Source organism: Salvia miltiorrhiza, chromosome 3, assembly GCF_028751815.1.
Source record: "Salvia miltiorrhiza cultivar Shanhuang (shh) chromosome 3, IMPLAD_Smil_shh, whole genome shotgun sequence".
NCBI lineage: Eukaryota > Viridiplantae > Streptophyta > Magnoliopsida > Lamiales > Lamiaceae > Salvia > Salvia miltiorrhiza.
This window is the reverse complement of record NC_080389.1, coordinates 41,479,333-41,491,794: the sequence shown is the minus strand read 5'-3', so window position 1 is coordinate 41,491,794 and position 12,462 is coordinate 41,479,333. Positions and strand designations below refer to the sequence as shown.

The 12,462-nt window shown below is 44.2% G+C and overlaps 1 long non-coding RNA gene across 1 annotated transcript; it reads right to left on the bottom strand.

The window, feature by feature from the left end:
• Positions 1-3,520: 3,520 nt before the first annotated feature.
• LOC131016766 (uncharacterized) lies at positions 3,521-6,242 on the bottom strand. Its single transcript, XR_009099210.1, has 6 exons — positions 5,060-6,242; positions 4,602-4,691; positions 4,337-4,532; positions 4,105-4,212; positions 3,947-4,036; positions 3,521-3,721 (listed from the first exon to the last, which is right to left on the bottom strand). It is a non-coding gene; the product is annotated as an uncharacterized LOC131016766 (long non-coding RNA).
• Between the last annotated feature and the right edge of the window lie 6,220 nt (positions 6,243-12,462).

The window sequence follows — 12,462 nt, the reverse complement described above, 5'->3', positions numbered from 1 at the left end:
TCAGAATGGGCATTACCGAGCCTGGATTGCTAAGTCATGTTTACCAGCATGGAGCTTCGGCCAACAAGTACCTCTCCAATTCAACTTGGGGCATGGGAACCTGGAGCAACCCACCTGGTATAAGTTACACCAAAGAGAGCAATCCGTCTGATCGTTACCATGAGAAGCAGACAGCCAGAGCCATAAAAGGAAGGTCAATCTCGGAGATCTCGAAGAAACAAGTAGAAGGTGGAAGAAGAAACTGGAAGGATCGAAGGAATGGGAAAGGTTGACTAAGCTTGCAGTTGGACGCCATCTTCAATCAGGATCAATCAAAGATCGAGCTAATTAAGGAAAGAAGATCCCGGCGAAGATTTGGAACCGGCGCAGCTAGGGTTAGGCCTCTACCATCCGGCAGTATAAAAGACTAATGGTGTGCAGCGTGAAGAAGTTCTTGGCACCTTGAAACTCTTGTTTTTACTTTAAGTATTCAATTAAGCTCGCCGTGTGTGGCATCCGAAACAATCTACATTTTTCGTGCTTTTCCCTTTTCCGTTGTGTTTCTACTTTTGAACAAGTTCGAAGGCTTGAAGCCTAGGTACTATTTATCTATTCCAGTATTTCTTTTCGTTCTATAATGTGTTTAATCCCTTTTGTATTTATGAATTGCGTTATGTGTGAGTAATTCCCTTGGTGAGGTTTTAGGGGTGGAAATAATTGTTGTTAACACGTAAACATTCGTGAGGCACTTGTTCTTTCGGTTGAATCTCGTGGTTCCGGAAGGATCTGTTCGAAACCATGGGCAGTAGGGGCCTAACGGGTGATCTCCGTTCGGTAAAACGCTATCCATGTTAAGCAAAGGCCAGGGTATACCAAGGTACAACAATCAGTATGCCCAATACCGAGTAGCTGAGCAGCGTCAACAAAAGGCGTTGTAGATCCAGAAGGTGGGGAAAGGGTTGATGGGATACACTGCCCTTCCTCAGCCTTGGGCTTCTCTAGAGACTATCCATCAACTGTGACGAGGCATAAAGCCATGGTTATCAAACGAGGAAAGCAATCTCGGCGCCGTAGCATGTCTATGACTGGTCGGCTGACAAAGCCGGAAATAGTTGAGTCCAGGAGGCATGTGTCACTAAAAGCGTGGAGTTGGGGACCTCGGGAGAGAAGGTTGTTGAGGGTCATACTTGGTGAGTAACGGGTATGACTACTATCTACGGAGAAGTGAAGCACTGCCTTGTGACCGGGGATTGTGTGACCTTCGGACCAAGTGACCACAATGAGAATCAACCATCCTATATGTGAAGTATAACCCCTTGAAACGCCCCAATGTCTTTGGGCCACGCCTTGGGCTTGTATGGATCATAGACGGATCATCAGTGTGCCTATGACCGAAACGAATGTTAACAACAGTTATGACCTAACCGAATAACCTCACCCATTTGTTATTATTGATCTTGTTTATTTCTTGTGCAGAGTATACAGATTGAGAATTGTGACACCTCAGTTTGTCGTAGGAGAACAAAGTGGTTCCTCACTCCCTGTGGGATTCGACCCTTCACTTACCGCTAAGGCTAAGTTCTGATTGTGAGAAGTAGGAGCGTGTATTGTCTGTACTGGGCATACACAGGTATTTTGTCCGCACCGCACGACGGGTGTGTGTCAAAATTGGCGCCGTTGCCGGGGAGTGACGCGCAGCAATTTTGTTCTCTCCTCATTCCATCTTCCGCTACTGGTGTATGCGTGGAACTCGTAGAGCTGTAAGAGCATTGGTATTTGACCCCGATATTGATCGTACAGAAAGACGACTGCGCGCAGAAGCACGAATAGCGAGACGCGAAGCTATGGCAGAAGCCGAACAAGCAGATGCCGTACCGGAGCAGACCCTCAGACAGTTGGCATACCCAACTAACCTCAACTTGAGGCCGAACGGAATCACCTTACCCGCAAATCCGTTCGCACCTCGTCGGTATGACATGAAGCCCTCATTGCTTCAAATCTTACCGAAGTTCAATGGATATCAAGGAGATGACCCTCATACTCATCTCCAAGATTTTGAGATGACAATCATGCACCAATCAAATGATGAACAACAAGAGTATGTCAAGTTGATACTCTTCCCTTTTACCCTGGTGGACAATGCAAGAAGATGGCTGTATGACCTACCCGAGGGCAGTGTCACTACATGGGCACAACTGCAACAAGCCTTCTTGGAAGAATTCTTCCCAGCAGCACGAGTGGAGCGGATGCGATGGGATATCCGCAGCATTAGGCAAGATGGGCTAGAATCCTTCTACGAATACTGGACGAGATTCAAGAGAATGTTAAGCAATTGCCCCCATCACCAAATCTCTCCGAAAGATCAGGTGGAGAGCTTTGTAAAGGGCATGCGGAGGAACGATCGCAGTCTAGTCCTAGCAGCCTGTAATGGATCATTGATGAGCAAAACCCCGCTGGAAGTCTTCCAACTGTTGGGCACCATGGCAGAAGAATCACGCGATGAAGGGCATGAAAGGAATCTGGAGAAACCAAGGAAAGCTGAAGAGAAGGAAGGGATGTCTAATCTGGAGAAAACTATGGAGAAGAGCATGAACGAACTCAAGGAACTTCTTTCGGGCTTGACTATACCAAAGAAGATTCGCCAGTGTGGCCTTTGCGATGCCACTGGACACCAATCTGAAAATTGTCCAAATTTTGGTGAAGATATTGTTGATGTCAATGCCATTGGAGGACATGATGGGAATCCACGGAAGTACGATCCTTATGCAAATACTTACAATCATGGGTGGAGGGATCACCCCAACTTTCGGTGGAAGCAAGATGGTCAGCCCCAACAGCAGAACAATATGGGCGCACCAGTGCAACGTCCTCAGTATAATCAGAACCAGCATCAACAACAGTACCAGTTAGGACCACCTCAACACCACAACCAGAATCAGCAACAACCTCCTTACCAACCTCCACATCGGAGAGCACCTTGGGAAGAAGCAATTGAAAGCATGGCTAAGGAGAGCGAGAAGTTTCGCAATGAAATTCGTGCCGGCATGAACCAAACTAACCAGCAAATTAGTCATTTGACTAAGGCAGTGGCCAAACTAGAGGAGAACGCTGGTAAACTCCCAGCCATGGGAATCAACCCCAGAGAGCATGCACTACTACAAAAAAGCTCATAGACTACGTTTTTTAGCCGTAGTCTATGTGATTTAACAACCGTAGTACTAGATGGTGTAGTCTATTCCCATCAATATAGACTACGTTGATTAAACCGTAGTCTATAGTTACTTATCTCTACACTTTTAGACGCACATACACTACGTGAATCAGACGTAGTCTATATGCAATCATATACGACACGTGGAAACCGTAGTTAATTATGTTCAGCAATGTAGTGTATTGGATGAATAGACTACGGTTTGTCAACTAAAAAAGGTAGTCTATAGTATTTATAGACTACAGCAATGGATATTTATTGTTTTTAATTTGTAATTTAAAATTATTATTATTTATTAAAAATTAACAAAATATGAAAAACAAATATTGATGCACCAAAAAATTATAATTGTCATATATACTTTCACAATATTTCATAATCTGATAAATGTACACTGAAATGAAGCTAATATACGACATGAGATTAAATATAACAAAATAAAGAAAGTACAATATTTGTTTTCAAAAACAAGAATCTTCGTGGAAAATTCAGCAAAAGTCTCTTATATTTTAGCTTCGTTCCCAGCATATCCTGGCACAAAATTAAAACAAGATCTGTCATGAAAACAAATAAACCAATCATGTCAACAAAGTATTTCTTACACTTCAAACAAAATTCCAACTAATTGCACAACATATATTACTTTAAAAGTATATTTCTTTATTAAAATCAATAGACCAAATAAAAGAATAGTATACATATATATATATATATAACACAAATTCATATTAGTACACCAAAGTTGCAGAATATTACCTCTACTTTTTATATGTAACTAAGAATGAGATTCGCCCACTCAACACGAACTTCATCAATATCCTCTTTAGTATAACTCCGATTGTCAAACTATATAAAAGATAAACTATTGTTTAATATGAAATATGTATAATGGAGATTTAAGTCAAATTACTTACATGTGGATGTAGGCAAATGCGACCATTCCTCATAAGCTCTTCGATAATTTCTTTCATGTAACGCATCACGAAAAATCCACATTGCACGGAATCAGGTTGTCTTGGAGACTACATAAAAGTGATAAGGATTAAATGCTATTTGATCATAAATTCATCTCAATGTCTAGTGAAATAAAATAAATAAACACTAAAAAGAATATTCAATGCAATAAAATTTATAATTTAAAGTGACCTTCAATTCTTCATTGATGCTCTCAATGATGAAATAAAAAATAGTAGTCCTCTCATATTCAAAGGCATTCCAATGGAGAAGGTGTTTGTAGATAACATAAGCAGCTACTGGTTTTCCATCAGCCATTCATCTTGTCTGTCATCTCAGTAATCTTTCTTTCCAATTCACCAACCTGATCAAGAGCATCCTTCTCCCTCTGCATATCATCAATGTTAATGCCAATATAGGACACTAAATTATGCTATACAGGTATCAGTGGCCACACCTTTTCTGCCATAGCCACCTTTTGGGCATTTACACTGGCCCTCGGTTGCCTCCTCACAGGCGTTCGAACTGCCTTGCCTCTAGAATTATTCTGACAATTAATGATATACCAACAACTATGTGATGAAAGCCAATAGATAAGACAACAGCAAGCAAACAAGCAAGGAAAAGGACCTCAACATGTACCAAACTACAAAATAGAAGAAGCCAACTGTGACAGTGCCATAACTATTATGACTAGAAACCAGTACTTTTCAAGATTAGCCTTGATAAATAAAAAGGCTAATCTATCGTTTATAACTTGCTCAATTCGTATCCTATAGAAAGAGCTAAAATTGCATAATGAGGATAAAATACTATGTCCTGAATAGTACTGAATTGCACAAAAGTTAACTTGTTTCCACACACATGTGCGTGCAAATCAAATAAGAAAAAACGATGTAGTGGAAAACGAACCACCTTTGCGGGGCCTGATCTTGATCTCTTGGTAGGAACCCACTCCTCATCAGAGTATTGTTGGGGTTCTGCTTGAACTTCATTGGCGAGGTCAACGGCAAGATATCTAGCCATGGCGGAGTGCTTGGCCCTCTGCTTCCCATCTCCACATGATTTCGCTGCATTATTATTATTTTTTTTGGCAGAAAAAGGGGAAAACAAAAGGTAACCTAATCAAACATGAAGCTAAGCTAATAAACACAAACAAACACCCAATTTTCTTTAATGCATCATGATATGAAATCTAAGTTCCCCTGCAACCATTATACAACTTAAAATGGCACACATACAACTGTATGAAAAAAGATGATCTAATAGCTAAAGATTCATTCACGCATAAGCCATATCATCAATGGCCCAAGCAAAATCTAACTAGTAGAAACAATATTCATCTTTAAGAGCTCCATGTTTAAGATGAATTATCTGCAAGTTATCCATAGAAAATGTAAGAGAAAGGAGAAAAATGCACCATGCTCCCAAAATTTTGACTGAACAAAGACCCTCTACCCGTTCAATATATCATTTAACTGAAGTAAGCACATTAATTTTTATTTTGAGTCTCAGTTTGAAAGAATCCTAGAATTCAAGGCTCCAAATAAGGGGGCAAGATTTTAAATTCCATCAACGAACAACGACGACGACGACGAGATCAGAACAAATCGTCTATCATCAATTCAATCCCACCGCCAAAATCCCAATCCTTCCCTAACCCTAAGCCCCAATCGGGAGCTGAACATCGGGAGCCCAAATTTAGAATTTGGGCGAGAGGTAAGGCGGAGGCGGTGGCTCAGCGCCACTGTCCGTCTGCAAGGAAGAGGGGAGTTTCACAGAGGCGGTGGTGGTGGATGTGTGACGGCTGCTGCCATCGGAGAGAGGGAGGCCGATATCTGGAGACCGGTGGCGGCAGAGAGCCGTTTTCGCCGGAAATCGAAGAGAAATAGGGGCAGTAGGGGTGTCGTGAGTAGAGGGAGGGTGGCGGCGTCTCCGCCGTCGCCGTGGAAGGAGGCGGCGCCGCGTGGGATCGGGGTCGATTTCCAGATCTGAGGGAGTCGGGCGAGGGCGAGAGATTTGAGATAGAGAGAGTGTTGTAGAGAGAGAGAGAGAGTAGAGAGAGAGAGAGACGTTTTTGAGAGAGAGAGAGAGAGAAAGTGATAGGAATTAAGGGTAATAAAAAAATAAATTTATATTTATTTAATATACTACAGTTTCAACATAACTGTAGAGAAAAGCGCGCACACACACACGCTCATACACTACATTTTGAGGATAATTGTAGAGAAAAGTAAAACTACACATTCATATACACTACGTTGTTAAGAAACACTGTAGAGAAAAATATGGAAAAGCACGCTCATACACTACGGTGTATAGAACCGTAGACTATGCCTATGATAGACTACAGTGTTTTACATTATTGTAGTCTATAATCATGAAATAAACGCACATACACTACGTTTGTGGTAAAACCCCGTAGTCTATTAGTATATACTACGATTTTGTTTAAAATCTGTAGTCTATGCATTGTAGAGAAAGACCAATTTTGTAGTAGTGATGCCCAAGTGGTGCTAACCGAGTTTCCTGAGGGGGAAGAAAAGGAGGAAGAATTGTTAGCAGAAGCTGAATTGCTTCGAGGAGGCTGGAATAAGAACGGGAAGGGTCCAACTGATGAACAAGCTGGAGGTAGCAACCCAACCGAAGCACCCTACCCGGGACGCTTGAAACAGAAAGTTAGAGAGAAGGAAGCAAGTGAAATGATGAAGATGTTTCAAAAGGTTGAGTTGAGCATACCTTTACTCGATGCTATCAGGCAAATCCCCAAATATGTCAAATTCTTGAAAGACCTTTGTTCAAGAAAAGTCAAAATGGAGGAAGAAGTCCGGTACGTGATGGGAGAAAGTGTTTCGGCAGTGATCCAACGGAAGCTACCCACTAAGCGAAAGGATCCAGGGATGTTTACCATTCCATGCAACATAGGAGGAACCAACATGGATAAGGCAATGATGGATCTTGGAGCCTCCATTAATGTGATGCCATTGGCTGTGTACAAGGGACACCTGTGTGGTCATACAGTTGGCTGACCGGTCCAACGCTTACCCTGAAGGAGTAGTGGAAGACGTGCTGATCAAGGTCGGGGATTTGATTTTCCCAGCAGACTTCTATGTTCTAGATACCGAACCTGAAACTGGAAAGAATGCCATACTATTGGGAAGACCGTTCATGATGACCGCCGGAACCAAGATCGATATGAAAACCGGAATCTTGACATGTGAGTTCGACGGAGTTCAAGTGGAATTCAATATTTATGAGACCATGAAGAGGAAACAAGCAATGGAGACGGTGGATATGGTCGATGTATTTGAACCCTTGGTGCAAGAACAAGGAATTACTTTCGGTTCCAGGGATACCACAGAGAAGGTGATTCAATATGGTCTGACTGATCGGGATGCTGAACATATAGAGGACGATGAAATGAAGGAAGCTATCATGGAGCTCTACTCCCTCCGAGAAAGCACTTTAGAAGCCGAGGTGGAGGTAGACCAGAAAATCAAGGAATTAATCCAGGAAGTCTATCTAGCTGGGGGAGCAGAGGCAAGCAAACCGGAGTTATTGGCTCAGTATGGGCAGAACGAGAAGCTGTTACCTTCAATTCAGAAAGCACCCGTTTTGGAGCTCAAACAATTACCTAAGCATTTACAGTATGCTTATTTGGGACCAGAAGAGACGTTACCAGTTATCATCAGTTCTGATCTAACCGTCGTGCAGCAAGACCGATTGATCAGAGTATTACGAGAGAACAGGGAAGCCATCGGTTGGACCTTAGCTGATATAAAAGGCATCAGTCCTACGGAATGCATGCATCACATTTACCTTGAGGAGGGAGCCAAACCCGTTCGAGATTCTCAAAGGAAGATGAACCCAGTCATGAAAGAGGTAGTGCTGAAGGAAATTCTCAAGCTGTTGGAGTTGGGAATCATCTATCCCATATCCGATAGCCAATGGGTGAGTCCAGTCCATGTCGTACCGAAGAAGTCAGGGATACAGGTTATGGAGAATGATCAAGGCGAGCTTGTGCCCACCCGATTGCAAACTGGATGGAGAGTTTGCATTGATTACAGGAAGCTGAATGATGCAACCAGGAAGGACCACTTCCCACTGCCCTTTATCGACCAGATGTTGGAGAGGTTGGCCGGTAATGCCGATTACTGTTTTCTAGACGGATATTCTGGATACATGCAAATTTTTGTGGCACATGAGGACCAGGAGAAAACCACTTTCACCTGCGTATTTGGGACATTTGCATACCGGAGAATGTCGTTCGGACTCTGCAACGCACCGGAAACTTTTCAACGGTGTATGATGAGCATCTTCTCCGACCTATTGGAGAATTGCATTGAAGTATTCATGGATGACTTCACCGTATATGGTAACTCTTTCGACACATGTTTGAAGCATCTAGAGCTTGTCTTGAAAAGATGTGTGGAGAAAAGCCTAGTCCTTAATTATGAAAAATGTCATTTTATGGTAAGGGAAGGAATAGTGCTTGGGCACGTGATTTCAGAAAGGGGTATTGAAGTGGACAAGGCGAAAGTCGATTCCATCGCCAAATTACCCTACCCGACGACCGTAAAGCACATACGGGCATTCCTAGGACATGCAGGCTTCTACCGGCGATTTATCAAAGATTTTGCCAAGATTGCCCAGCCCATGACCAGACTTCTTCAACAAGATGTGCCGTTTGAGTTTGACGATGATTGTAAGGAGGCATTCACAATTTTAAGAAACAAGTTGGTGTCGGCCCCCATTATTCAACCACCGGTGTGGGACATACCGTTCGAAATCATGTGCGATGCCAGCAACCACGCCGTTGGAGCAGTACTGGGACAGAAGAAAGGCAAAGAGAGTTGCGTGATTTATTACGCATCCAAAACACTGAATCCAGCACAGTGCAGCTATACCACTACTGAGAAAGAACTACTGGCGGTGGTATTTGCCATAGAGAAGTTTCGTTCCTATCTTTTGGGAACAAAGGCGGTGGTCTACACGGATCATGCCGCGTTGAGATACTTGATGGCCAAGAAGGAATCCAAACCTCGACTCATCAGGTGGAGTCTGCTACTACAAGAGTTCAATATAGAGATAAGGGACAAGAAAGGAGCTGCGAACCTCGTAGCAGATCATTTGAGCAGGTTGCAACTGGAAGAAGATGACGGTATGCCCATTACCGATACCTTTCCAGACGAGAGACTATATTCCATGAGCATCCTGGAGGAAGAAGAAGAACTGTATACTCTAACCAAGCAGGAGCCCTGGTATGCGGATATAGCTAACTATCTGATTACCAAAGAGTTACCCTCAGGATTGACAAGATTCGAACAACGGAAGTTACTCGTACAAGCACGATATTATTACTGGGAGGATCCATATCTCTGGAAGACTGGAGCAGATCAAGTCATACGGAGATGCATACCTGAGGATGAGCATGCCCAAATTTTGGACATGTGTCATGGAACAGCAAATAGCGGACATTTTGGAGGAAAGCGCACGGCCCACAGAATCTTGGAGAGTGGATTCTACTGGCCCACCATATTCGCGGATGCAAGGAAATGGGTACAGAGCTGCCCGAAGTGCCAGATGACTGGAGGTATTACCGCAAAGGATGAAATGCCACAAGTTCCGATCATGCCGGTTGAAATTTTCGATGTATGGGGGATTGACTTTATGGGACCCTTCCCAAAGTCAAAGAACTACGAATACATTTTGGTGGCGGTGGATTACGTATCAAAGTGGGTTGAAGCCAAGGCAACCGCAAGCAATGATGCTCATACCGTGGCAGGATTCCTGAAGGAACAAGTGTTCGGGAGATATGGTATACCCAAAATTCTAATCAGTGACCAAGGGTCTCATTTCTGTAATGCCATTATCAGAGCACTAACCAAGAAGATGGGGGTGACACATAAGGTCACCACTGCATATCACCCCCAAGCAAATGGCCAGGCCGAGATTTCCAATAGGAAAATAAAGAGCATCCTGGAAAAGGTGGTGCACCCCAACCGTAAAGACTGGAGTGACCATTTGGGGGATGCGTTATGGGCATACAGAACTGCCTACAAGACACCCATTGGAATGTCCCGTTCCGCCTGCTTTATGGGAAAAGATGTCACTTACCTGTGGAAGTTGAACATAAGGCATACTGGGCAATCAAGCAAATCAATCTCAGTATGACCCTAGCTGGAGAAGCAAGGAAGTTGCAGCTGAGTGAGTTGGAAGAACTTCGGTTGGAGGCTTACGATAATGCGGTGCTCTATAAAGAGCGAACCAGAAGGATCCATGATGCCAAAATCAGGAAGAAGGAATTCTTGGTGGGACAAAAAGTCCTACTTTTCAACTCACGCTTCAAGATGATGGCTGGGAAGCTTCGTTCAAAGTGGTCAGGACCATTCGTGATCAAAGGAATCTTTTCAAATGGAAGCATTGAAGTATATGACCACAATGGAGTTGATACGTTCGTGGTGAATGGGCATCGCTTAAAGCCCTATCATGAGCTTGCTGAAGTAGGAAAAGAGAAGGAGGAGTGCCACCTTCTCGACCCTGAATACGAATGAAGAGTGAAGGAAGGTCGAGCTCAAGACGAGAAACAAGAGCGCTTGCTGGGAGGCAACCCAGTGTGGTTACTTCGGTATGGTCTATACCGAATTTTCTTTTTCTTTAAAGTTATTTTGTTTTTGTTTGGATGCACTAACATGCAGGAAAGTCGGACTGAGATAATTCGGAAAGAGGCCCAGAGGTTGATCCAAGCCCACTTTGCGTTGCAAAGTGTGTAGGTGGAGAGTTAGGGATTGGAACGGTCTGGAAGAGGGCTTACGGAGGGAGATGACGCGAGCGTGTCAGAGGCAGGCGGCGATGTGACTGCAACTCTTCTGTTTCCGCAGAAATTTGAATTTCAAATTTTGGCCAAGTTTTTATTTCCTTAAAAATTCTTTTTCTGCCATAACCGCCACACTTACCATATTCAAAGCCTCAACCCATGATCTTCCTCCCCACAAACCCTAACCTCCGAAAAAACTGCTACACCACGATCACCACTCGCCTCAAACCCTAAATTCCCATAATTACCGATCACCCTTTTTAAAGACCAACCTTGCCTCCAAAAACCCCACAAAATCCGAAACTTCTGCACAAATCCTAAGTATTTTGATCTCTGCAAATCGCAATGGCCAAAACCAAAGGAGGAGCAGGCTCCGAAAGCAACCAACCGCCGAAGAAGAAAGGCGCCAAACTCCCACCTCCAAAGCGTACCACAAGGCGGACCGCTTCGGAGGAGACCTCCACTAAAATCACCGAAGACCCTTTGCTGGAGATCCAGCCCGAGGACAAGGGGCGTGCCGAAGTCCTCCAACAAGAGGAACGAGAAGTAGCAAGAGCAGCTGCCGAGTTGACGCAACCGGAAGAGGGGGAGCCCGAGCTCACCCCTCCTGTGAAGAAACCAAAGAAGGCTCAGGCGAGCAGAGCAACTCCGGCGCGGTCCTCTGTCGCATCACCACCTATTCAAGCTCAACCGCAACCGCAAATTCCAGAAACCTCCGTGCAAGAGGGAAGAACAGCTTTCGAAGATACGGAAGAGGAAGAACAAGAGAAAGCGGAGGAGGAGAAGAGCGAAGAAGAGAAGGTGGACGAGGAAGAGGATGAAGAAGCGGAGGAAATTGAGGCCGTTCAGGAAAAGGAAGTAGAAATCCCGACACCCCAGAGCAAGAGACCCGGAGTAAAAAGGAAGCTAGATGTTGCCAAGCCCCCACTACCAGTTAAGGCCAAACCGGCACCGGCAGGCAGTAAGACCCGAACAAAAGCTGAGCAGAGTAAGAAACCAAGAAAACCCACTGCAGCCGAAAAATGGAAGGCCAAGGAGATGGAGGAGCCAATGGAAGTAGACCCAGAGAGAACTGAGACCGTGGATAGCTCCAAATCTGAGGAGGTTTTGGCACCAAAGAGAACCACCTCCAGTACAGCCACTACTGCAAAGCCGAAACTTGCAAGGCAAAAGGGGCTGATACGCACCACTGCTTCCGGAGTGGTCATACCGAGAGAAAGTCAGAGGTATGCCGTCCTACAAAACAGAGAAATTACCCCTTGGTATTTTCTGGTGACTGAAGCTTTGGAGGATTTGGGGATCAAGGAGAAAGTAGAGGGTTATTTTGAAGGGATTGGTTGGAAGAAGATACTGGAGTGGAACCCTAGAGCATACCAGAAGTTGACGGAGGAGTTCATGGGAACTGTCGAGTTTAAGCCCAAAGGGAACTACACAATTGAGACCCCAGGTACCTTGCGGTTCCAGATGCAAGGAAGGATATTCCCGCTCTCGATCAACGAGC